At 41.0% G+C, this 11,317-nt stretch overlaps 1 pseudogene; it reads right to left on the bottom strand.

Annotated features, from left to right (window-relative positions):
• Positions 1-538: 538 nt before the first annotated feature.
• LOC124007188 lies at positions 539-11,317 on the bottom strand (annotated as a pseudogene).

The raw sequence follows: 11,317 nt of genomic DNA, 5'->3' as shown, positions 1-11,317 counted from the left end.
ACAGACACGCTATGAACACATTTCCTCCAACATTATAATGAAAAGGTGCCTCTCGGTCCCAAAACACACGTTTTCTGGAGACTTGTGAGAGGAGTGCTGATGATGTCGCCCACTGTAGGCGCTTTCAGTCACCTGATTGCATCAGACTGAGGACAAATCCACACACACAATGCATCCCTGACACTCAGACTGAGGACAAATCCACACACAATGCATCCCTGACCACCTCCTGAAGTGGTCAGCACAGGAGGCTGCTGAGGGGAGGACGGCTCATAATAATGGATGGAACGGAGTGAATGGAATAGAATTAAACACATGGGAACCATTCCATTGATTCCGTTCAGTCATTACTATGAGCCCATCTTCCACAATTAAAAAGCCACCGGCTGTCTGTGGTGGTCCGACAGATGTGAACTCTATCTGACCACAGTGGCACTTCTGTGCATCGAGACCTGTCTTTTTCAAAGCGATCACATGTAAGTGTAAAGTGTAGACAGCCTCAACATCTTTTACAAACAATGTGTACTGTTGATTAAAAAACTAGTAACAAATCACTTTATTGATGGCAAACTCATTTCCAAAATGGTATCTTTGAGTTTTGGTAGGCAGCTCAGCAGAAGCAATACATGATTGATTATTTGATTTATTTGAAATGTATTCCTTATTTTACCAGGTGAGTTGACTGAGAATACGTTCTCATTTACAACAACGACCTGGGAGAATGAATTGATTGATTGATTAACTGTCTCAGCAAGCAGCAGCAGTAGAGACAGGGAGGCAGAAACAGACACAGAGATGGTTGGTTGTTCTGCAGATGCTTCTACAACAGAATGATGTGGCTATGATATGTATTTTTTATGTGGTGTGGAAGAGCAGGAAACTGGTTTCAGCAGGTGTGATCTGGTTTAATCTCTCGTGGACAAATTCTGTATGTAAATGGGAACAATCTGTCAAGGCTCATGTAGAATTATGGGATTTACGAGCAGCGGTAGTTCCTGGTTTGGGGTTTTCATCATTGATTATTTGATAGAATCAGGATTGTTCAAAAGCGGTAATCAAACTGTGGCTGAGATTTCAAACCCGTGTGTGGATGATGAAAGGTTTCCGCTAGATACCACACCTACAAATTCAAATTGAAGTAAAACAGGAAGTGACAAACTTTCGCGAAAATGTTACTTCTGGGTAACCGAGATTAGATCTGGTTGAATCTGGTTTGAGCTCATTCAATGTGGCTCTGTGTGATTTCATGTGGTTCTATGAGTTGGGCAAGATCAGGAAGCCGGTGAAAGTGTTGTCAGCTCGTTCGTCTTTAGTGATGATAGCGTTGTTATCGGTGGGCTGTAGAGACACCACGTCTCCCTCCAACAGATCCAGCACCACCGACCCAGACGTCACCAGGAATCCACTCGACGAATCACAGAACCCCACCTTCACAACAACAACAACAACTTTTATCACATAACCTAGAACAATAATAACCTTAAAATCACAGAACAACTTCACAACAACAACAGGACACCTTCACAACAACAACAGGACACCTTCACAACAACAACAGAATACCTTCACAACAACAACAGGACACCTTCACAACAACAACAGAACACCTTCACAACAACAACAGAATACCTTCACAACAACAACAGGACACCTTCACAACAACAACAACATAACACCTTCACATCAACAACAGGACACCTTCACAACAACAACAGAACACCTTCACAACAACAGAATACCTTCACTACAACAACAACAGGACACCTTCACAACAACAACAGGACACCTTCACAACAACAACAACAGGATACCTTCACAACAACAACAGGACACTTTCACAACAACAACAGAACACCTTCACAACAACAACAGGACACCTTCACAACAACAACAGGACACCTTCACAACAACAGGACACCTTCACAACAACAATAGGACACCTTCACAACAACAACAGGACACCTTCACAACAACAGGACACCTTCACAACAACAACAGGACACCTTCACAACAACAGCACACCTTCACAACAACAACAGGACACCTTCACAAAAACAACAGAACACCTTCACAACAACAACAGAACACCTTCACAACAACAACAGGACACCTTCACAACAACAGAACCTCTTCACAACAACAACAGAACACCTTCACAACAACAACAGAATACCTTCACAACAACAACAGAACACCTTCACAACAACAACAGAACACCTTCACAACAACAACAGGACACCTTCACAACAACAACAGGACACCTTCACAACAACAACAGAATACCTTCACAACAACAACAACATAACACCTTCACAACAAAAACAGGACACCTTCACAACAACAACAGAACACCTTCACAACATCAACAGAACACCTCCACAACAACAACAGAACACCTTCACAACAACAACAGAACACCTTCACAACAACAACAGAACACCTTCACAACAACAACAGAACACCTTCACAACAACAACAGGACACCTTCACAACAACAACAGGACACCTTCACAACAACAACAGAATACCTTCACAACAACAACAACATAACACCTTCACAACAAAAACAGGACACCTTCACAACAACAACAGAACACCTTCACAACATCAACAGAACACCTCCACAACAACAACAGAACACCTTCACAACAACAACAGAACACCTTCACAACAACAACAGAACACCTTCACAACAACAACAGAACACCTTCACAACAACAACAGAACACCTTCACAACAACAACAGGACACCTTCACAACAACAACAGAACACATTCACAACAACAACAGAACACCTTCAAAACAACAACAAAACACCTTCACAACAACAACAGAATACCTTCACAACAACAACAGAATACCTTCACAACAACAACAGGACACCTTCACAACAACAACAACAGGACACCTTCACAACAACAACAGAACACCTTCACAACAACAACAGAATACCTTCACAACAACAACATAATAACTTCACAACAACAACAGAACACCTTCACAACAACAACAGGACACCTTCACAACAACAACAACAGGACACCTTCACAACAACAACAGAACACCTTCACAACAACAACAGAACACCTTCACAACAACAACAGAATACCTTCACAACAACAACAGGACACCTTCACAACAACAACATAACACCTTCACAACAACAACAGAATACCTTCACAACAACAACAGAACACCTTCACAACAACAACAGGACACCTTCACAACAACAACAGAACACCTTCATACCAACAACAGGACACCTTCACAACAACAACAGGACACCTTCACAACAACAACATGACACCTTCACAACAACAACAGAACACCTTCATACCAACAACAGGACACCTTCACAACAACAACATAACACCTTCACAACAACAACAGAACACCTTCACAACAACAACAGGACACCTTCACAACAACAGAATACCAACACAACAACAACAGGACACCTTCACAACAACAACAAGACACCTTCACAACAACAACACAACAACAACAGGACACCTTCACAACAACAGAATATCTTCACAACAACAACAGGACACCTTCACAACAACAACAGGACACCTTCACACACAGAATACTTCACAACAACAACAGGACACCTTCACAACAACAACATAACACCTTCACAACAACAACAGAATACCTTCACAACAACAATAGAACACCTTCACAACAACAACAGGACACCTTCACAACAACAACAGAACACCTTCATACCAACAACAGGACACCTTCACAACAACAACAGGACACCTTCACAACAACAACAGGACACCTTCACAACAACAACAGAACACCTTCATACCAACAACAGGACACCTTCACAACAACAACATAACACCTTCACAACAACAACAGAACACCTTCACAACAACAACAGGACACCTTCACAACAACAGAATACCAACACAACAACAACAGGACACCTTCACAACAACAACAAGACACCTTCACAACAACAGAATACCTTCACAACAACAACAGGACACCTTCACAACAACAACAGAATACCTTCACAACAACAACAGAACACCTTCACAACAACAACAGGACACCTTCACAACAACAACAGAACACCTTCATACCAACAACAGGACACCTTCACAACAACAACAGGACACCTTCACAACAACAACAGGACACCTTCACAACAACAACAGAACACCTTCATACCAACAACAGGACACCTTCACAACAACAACATAACACCTTCACAACAACAACAGAACACCTTCACAACAACAACAGGACACCTTCACAACAACAGAATACCAACACAACAACAACAGGACACCTTCACAACAACAACAAGACACCTTCACAACAACAGAATACCTTCACAACAACAACAGGACACCTTCACAACAACAGAATACCTTCACAACAACAACAGGACACCTTCACAACAACAACAGGACACCTTCACAACAACAACAGAATACTTTCACGACAACAACAACATGTGAACCAACATGTGATAATAAAACTACACGTATGACAACATTTGAGCATGTAAGAACATGTGTTTTATGTGAAATATATGTGACAACATGAGGATGCACAACTTCAGTATGAAAAAAACCCAGGTGTCAAATGTAATTTAGAATATTTACCTTTCAAAGGCGTAATTGACATTCATTCAATTTAAACAGCGGTTTTGGGCTCCCGAGTGTTGCAGTGGTCTAAAACACTGCATCTCAGTGCTAGAGGTGTCACTACAGACCCTGATTCCATTCCAGGCTGAATCACAATCGGCTGTGTTTGGGAATTCCATAGGGCGGCACACAATTGGCCCAGCGTCTCTGGGTTTGGCCGGGGTAGGCCGTCATTGTAAATAAGAATTTGTTCTTAACTGACTTGCGTGGTTAAATAAAAATGATTGTTTTTTACAAGGTTGCTAGTTCAAATCCCTGAGCTGACTAGATGAAAAATCTCAGGATGTGCCCTTGAGCAAGGCGCTTAATCCTAATTGCTCCTGTAAGTCGCTCTGGATAAGAGCATCTGCTAAATGACCAACATTTTAAAAAAAATTAAAGGACAGTATGCTGATTAGTTGGGACTCAACCTCACTTGGGATTTGAACTCTCAACCGGTTGGTTGCTAGCTACCTGAAGTTCCTGCTAAAGCACCTGGTCTGTGTACATCACTTTGCCTAAAGTTGCAGTAAAAAATAAAGTAAATATATACCAACTTGAAGGTGTTATTTCTATAAAATTACAGAATGCTGCTGTATTCTGATTTCAATTACTGTAAAAAGTATTTATCATAATACCATGATAATATCATTTACAGGATTTATTTTAGACCCAGTCTAATTAGTCTATAGCTGTATTCGAATATTCATACTAACCCTAACCCCTAACCCCTAACCCTAACCCAGTCTAATTAGTCTATAGCTGTATTCGAATATTCATACTAACCCTAACCCCTATCCCCTAACCCTAACCCCTAACCCCTAACCCTGACCCTAACCCAGTCTAATTAGTCTATAGCTGTATTCGAATATTCATACTAACCCTAACCCTAACCCCTAACCCCTAACCCCTAACCCTAACCCCTAACCCTAACCCTGACCCCTAACCCTAACCCCTAACCCTAACCCCTAACCCTAACCCTAACCCTAACCCCTATCCCTAACCCTAACCCCTAACCCCTAACCCTGACCCTAACCCAGTCTAATTAGTCTATAGCTGTATTCGAATATTCATACTAACCCTAACCCCTAACCCCTAACCTAATTTTAACCTAACCCTAATTTTAATTTCAATTTTAACCTAACCCTAATTTTAACCTAATTTTAACCCCTAATTAACCCTAACCTTAATTTTAACCCTAACCCTAACCCCTAACCCTAACCCTAACCCTAACCCCTAATTTTAATTTTTAATTTAATTTAATTTTAACCCCCTAATTTTTTAACCCTAACCCCTAATTTTAACCTAACCTAATTTTAATTTTTAACCTAACCCCTAATTTTAATTTTTTAATTTTTAATTTTTAAATTTTAATTTTAATTTTAATTTTAACTTTTAATTTTAATTTTAATTTTAACCCCTAATTTTAATTTTAATTTTAATTTTAATTTCTTTTAATTTTAATTTTAATTTTTTAATTTTTTAATTTTAATTTTAATTTTAATTTTAATAATTTTAATTTTAATTTTAATTTTAATAACCTAATTTTAATTTTAACCTAACCCTAATTTTAACCCTAACCCTAATTTTAACTTTTAATTTTAATTTTAATTTTTTAATTTTAACCTTTTTTTACCCTAACCCCTTTTAACCTAACCCTTAATTTTTTAACCTAACCTTAACCCCTTTTAACCTAACCCTAACCCTAATTTTAACCTAACCCTAACCTTTAACCCTTTTTAACCCCTAACCCCAATTTCCCTAATTTTAACTTCTTTAATTTTAACCCTAACCCTAAACCCTAACCCTAACCCCTAACCCTAACCCTAACCCCAACCCTAACCCTAACCCAGGCTTCACAACGTTTTTAGATTTGAAGAAAATGGAGGAAAATATGCAGCCGAAGTCCGACGAGAGCCGATACAAAGTCAATGCTGCCCTTATGAAACGCATGGCATTACAGCAGTATGTACTGGGTGTGTTGACGAGCTAGCTAGCGTCAGATGGATACTAATACATCGAACTTGCCAGGAAGTATAATAACCATCTGCTATCCCACTAACCACCCAGCGTTTATTGATTTGACTATTCACGTCATTCTTAGCTAAGTGGTTTAATCATTTTGAGTTCTCAATGGACATTCAGAGCAGTGCAAGAGTGTTTGTTATGCTATGGTTTGGGTTAGCAAGAGGTTGCATAGCAACAGGAGTGTTTGTTAAAAAAAAAAAAAAAAAAAAAATATGCCATTTAGCAGACGCTTTTATCCAAAGCGACTTACAGTCATGTGTGCATACATTCTACGTATGGGTGGTCCCGGGAATCGAACCCACTACCCTGGCGTTACAAGCGCCATGCTCTACCAACTGAGCTACAGTCTATAGCTGTATTCGAATATTCATACTATGGTTTGGGTTAGCAAGAGGTTGCATAGCAACAAGAGTGTTTGTTATGCTATGGTTTGGGTTAGCAAGAGGTTGCATAGCAACAAGAGTGTTTGTTATGCTATGGTTTGGGTTAGCAAGAGGTTGCATAGCAACAAGAGTGTTTGTTATGCTATGATTTGGGTTAGCAAGAGGTTGCATAGCAACAAGAGTGTTTGTTATGCTATGGTTTGGGTTAGCAAGAGGTTGCATAGCAACAAGAGTGTTTGTTATGCTATGGTTTGGGTTAGCAAGAGGTTGCATAGCAACAAGAGTGTTTGTTATGCTATGGTTTGGGTTAGCAAGAGGTTGCATAGCAACAAGAGTGTTTGTTATGCTATGGTTTGGGTTAGCAAGAGGTTGCATAGCAACAAGAGTGTTTGTTATGCTATGGTTTGGGTTAGCAAGAGGTTGCATAGCAACAAGAGTGTTTGTTATGCTATGGTTTGGGTTAGCAAGAGGTTGCATAGCAACAAGAGTGTTTGTTATGCTATGATTTGGGTTAGCAAGAGGTTGCATAGCAACAAGAGTGTTTGTTATGCTATGGTTTGGGTTAGCAAGAGGTTGCATAGCAACAAGAGTGTTTGTTATGCTATGGTTTGGGTTAGCAAGAGGTTGCATAGCAACAAGAGTGTTTGTTATGCTATGGTTTGGGTTAGCAAGAGGTTGCATAGCAACAAGAGTGTTTGTTATGCTATGGTTTGGGTTAGCAAGAGGTTTGCATAGCAACAAGAGTGTTTGTTATGCTATGGTTTGGGTTAGCAAGAGGTTGCATAGCAACAAGAGTGTTTGTTATGCTATGGTTTGGGTTAGCAAGAGGATGCATAGCAACAAGAGTGTTTGTTATGCTATGGTTTGGGTTAGCAAGAGGTTGCATAGCAACAAGAGTGTTTGTTATGCTATGGTTTGGGTTAGCAAGAGGTTGCATAGCAACAAGAGTGCCGAATAACTGATGAATTTACGGACGGAACAATCTGACAACCCAAAATCGTATAACGTCTAGCTAGTTGTTTGTTATGCTATGGTTTGGGTTAGCAAGAGATTGCATAGCAACAGCATCATCTTCCGGTAGACAGGTGAAGCGCTTGTACACTCAACTGAAAGGATACCGTTCAGATACAGTATACTAAAATGAACTAATAGTATGTAGTATACAGTATGTTAGAATGGGTATTAAAACACAGCTCATGTTTCCTGGTAGAATAATGAAACTAACCTTGGTCTCTGGCCCCTTCTTCAGGTTAACACAGATCAGGCTCTTAGCCGACAGATGATAGGTAAAGAAGTACACGCCACTAATGGTACACTTAAACAACCCCGTCCTTCAGCGATACACCTTCCAGGCTAGGTCAAGGCCCGACAGTATTGGTCCGTCGAAACGAATGGGCAAGTTCTTAGGAGGCTGCTGAATGGTGTTCCTCTGAGAGAGAGAGAGAGAGAGAGAGAGAGAGAGAGAGAGAGAGAGAGAGAGAGAGAGAGAGAGAGAGAGAGAGAGAGAGAGAGAGAGAACGAGAACGAGAAATGAGAACGAACACATAGAGTATGTTACTGGCTTTATTGTCCCCGAAGGGACATGTTTGTTGCAGTGTCATGTACTTTAACGTTTAAACCATGTTAACCAGGAGGAAGAGGTGTTGTTGTTTACCTTGTATTACAGGAGGAAGAGGTGTTGTTGTTTACCTTGTATTATAGGAGGAAGAGGTGTTGTTGTTTACCTTGTATTACAGGAGGAAGAGGGTATTGTTGTTTACCTTGTATTACAGGAGGAAGAGGTGTTGTTGTTTACCTTGTATTACAGGAGGAAGAGGTGTTGTTGTTTACCTTGTATTATAGGAGGAAGAGGTGTTGTTGTTTACCTTGTATTACAGGAGGAAGAGGTATTGTTGTTTACCTTGTATTATAGGAGGAAGAGGTGTTGTTGTTTACCTTGTATTATAGGAGGAAGAGGTGTTGTTGTTTACCTTGTATTATAGGAGGAAGAGGTATTGTTGTTTACCTTGTATTACAGGAGGAAGAGGTGTTGTTGTTTACCTTGTATTACAGGAGGAAGAGCTGTTGTTGTTTACCTTGTATTATTGGAGGAAGAGGTGTTGTTGTTTACCTTGTATTACAGGAGGAAGAGGTGTTGTTGTTTACCTTGTATTACAGGAGGAAGAGCTGTTGTTGTTTACTTTGTATTATTGGAGGAAGAGGTGTTGTTGTTTACCTTGTATTATAGGAGGAAGAGGTGTTGTTGTTTACCTTGTATTACAGGAGGAAGAGGTGTTGTTGTTTACCTTGTATTACAGGAGGAAGAGGTGTTGTTGTTTACCTTGTATTACAGGAGGAAGAGGTGTTGTTGTTTACCTTGTATTATAGGAGGAAGAGCTGTTGTTGTTTACCTTGTATTACAGGAGGAAGAGGTGTTGTTGTTTACCTTGTATTATAGGAGGAAGAGGTGTTGTTGTTTACCTTGTATTACAGGAGGAAGAGGTGTTGTTGTTTACCTTGTATTATAGGAGGAAGAGGTGTTGTTGTTTACCTTGTATTACAGGAGGAAGAGGTGTTGTTGTTTACCTTGTATTATAGGAGGAAGAGGTGTTGTTGTTTACCTTGTATTACAGGAGGAAGAGGTGTTCTTGTTTACCTTGTATTACAGGAGGAAGAGGTGTTGTTGTTTACCTTGTATTATAGGAGGAAGAGGTGTTGTTGTTTACCTTGTATTACAGGAGGAAGAGGTGTTGTTGTTTACCTTGTATTACAGGAGGAAGAGGTGTTGTTGTTTACCTTGTATTATAGGAGGAAGAGGTGTTGTTGTTTACCTTGTATTATAGGAGGAAGAGGTGTTGTTGTTTACCTTGTATTATAGGAGGAAGAGGTGTTGTTGTTTACCTTGTATTATAGGAGGAAGAGGTGTTTTTGTTTACCTTGTATTATAGGAGGAAGAGGTGTTGTTGTTTACCTTGTATTATAGGAGGAAGAGGTGTTGTTGTTTACCTTGTATTATAGGAGGAAGAGGTGTTGTTGTTTACCTTGTATTATAGGAGGACGAGGTGTTGTTGTTTACCTTGTATTATAGGAGGAAGAGGTGTTGTTGTTTACCTTGTATTATAGGAGGAATAGGTGTTGTTGTTTACCTTGCAGGAGAAGAAGGAGGTGAGGGAGGAGTCGACCCCAGAGGGACTACCTTTCTCCCCAGGGGGCCAGGGGGTCCTTTGGGTCCAAGCCGACCGGGTTCCCTTGAAGACCTGACCGTCCTGGAGGACCTGATTCACCTGGCTCCCCCTTCAGACCCTTCCCTCGCAGATCAGACTCACCTGCACATGCATCACAGACTGCTCATTACAGGCCATAACAGTATAGCTTAGTGTCTATGTTACACAGACCACCCAGAGAGGCATTACAGGCCATAACAGGATAGCTTAGTGTCTATGTTACACAGACCACTCAGAGAGGCATTACAGGCCATAACAGGATAGCTTAGTGTCTATGTTACACAGACCACCCAGAGAGGCATTACAGGCCATAACAGGATAGCTTAGTGTCTATGTTACACAGACCACTCAGAGAGGCATTACAGGCCATAACAGGATAGTGTGTGTTACCTGGGTCTCCCTTCTCTCCCTTTGGTCCGTCTTTACCGTAGGCTCCGTGAGCTCCTGGTATCCCAGGTAATCCGGGGTAACCAAGGTTTGCGTTACAGCTGGGCTCCATGGCAACAGAGGTTACAAGGGAGGCCAGGATGCTGCCCACCATCACAGCAGCAGTACCCCACCTCAACCACCAGGTGGCCTTATGCGCACACACACACACACACACACACACACACACACACACACACACACACACACACAGCGTTATGTCAGCCTCAATCCCGGTTGGAACCAGAACAGATCAGGACAACACTACTACTGTTATAATTGCTGGTCTATCAGATTACATACAGTGTTCAATTAGCCACGCTGTGTTTCATGAATACAAGTCATTAGTGTCAGTGTGATAGTTATCCTTCTCATCAACATACCATCTGATATGTGCCGTTGTCTGCCAGCCTCTGGGAGGGGTCTGTAGTTGGTGGTCTGTAGTTGGTGGTCTATAGTTGGTGGTCTGTCGTTTTCAGATGACTGTGGGCTCCTTAGAGGCTCCAAGAGTGTCGGTCTTTCTGAAGACAACGACAGACAGACAGACTGACTGATGAACAGAGAGAGAGAGAGATGAACGGTGAGACTGATTTACAGATGGACTGATGGAGGGAGAGAGAGAGAGAGA

The sequence above is a fragment of the Oncorhynchus gorbuscha genome, linkage group LG20 (assembly GCF_021184085.1).
Source record: "Oncorhynchus gorbuscha isolate QuinsamMale2020 ecotype Even-year linkage group LG20, OgorEven_v1.0, whole genome shotgun sequence".
Lineage (NCBI taxonomy): Eukaryota > Metazoa > Chordata > Actinopteri > Salmoniformes > Salmonidae > Oncorhynchus > Oncorhynchus gorbuscha.
This window is presented reverse-complemented; position numbering and strand designations above follow the sequence as displayed.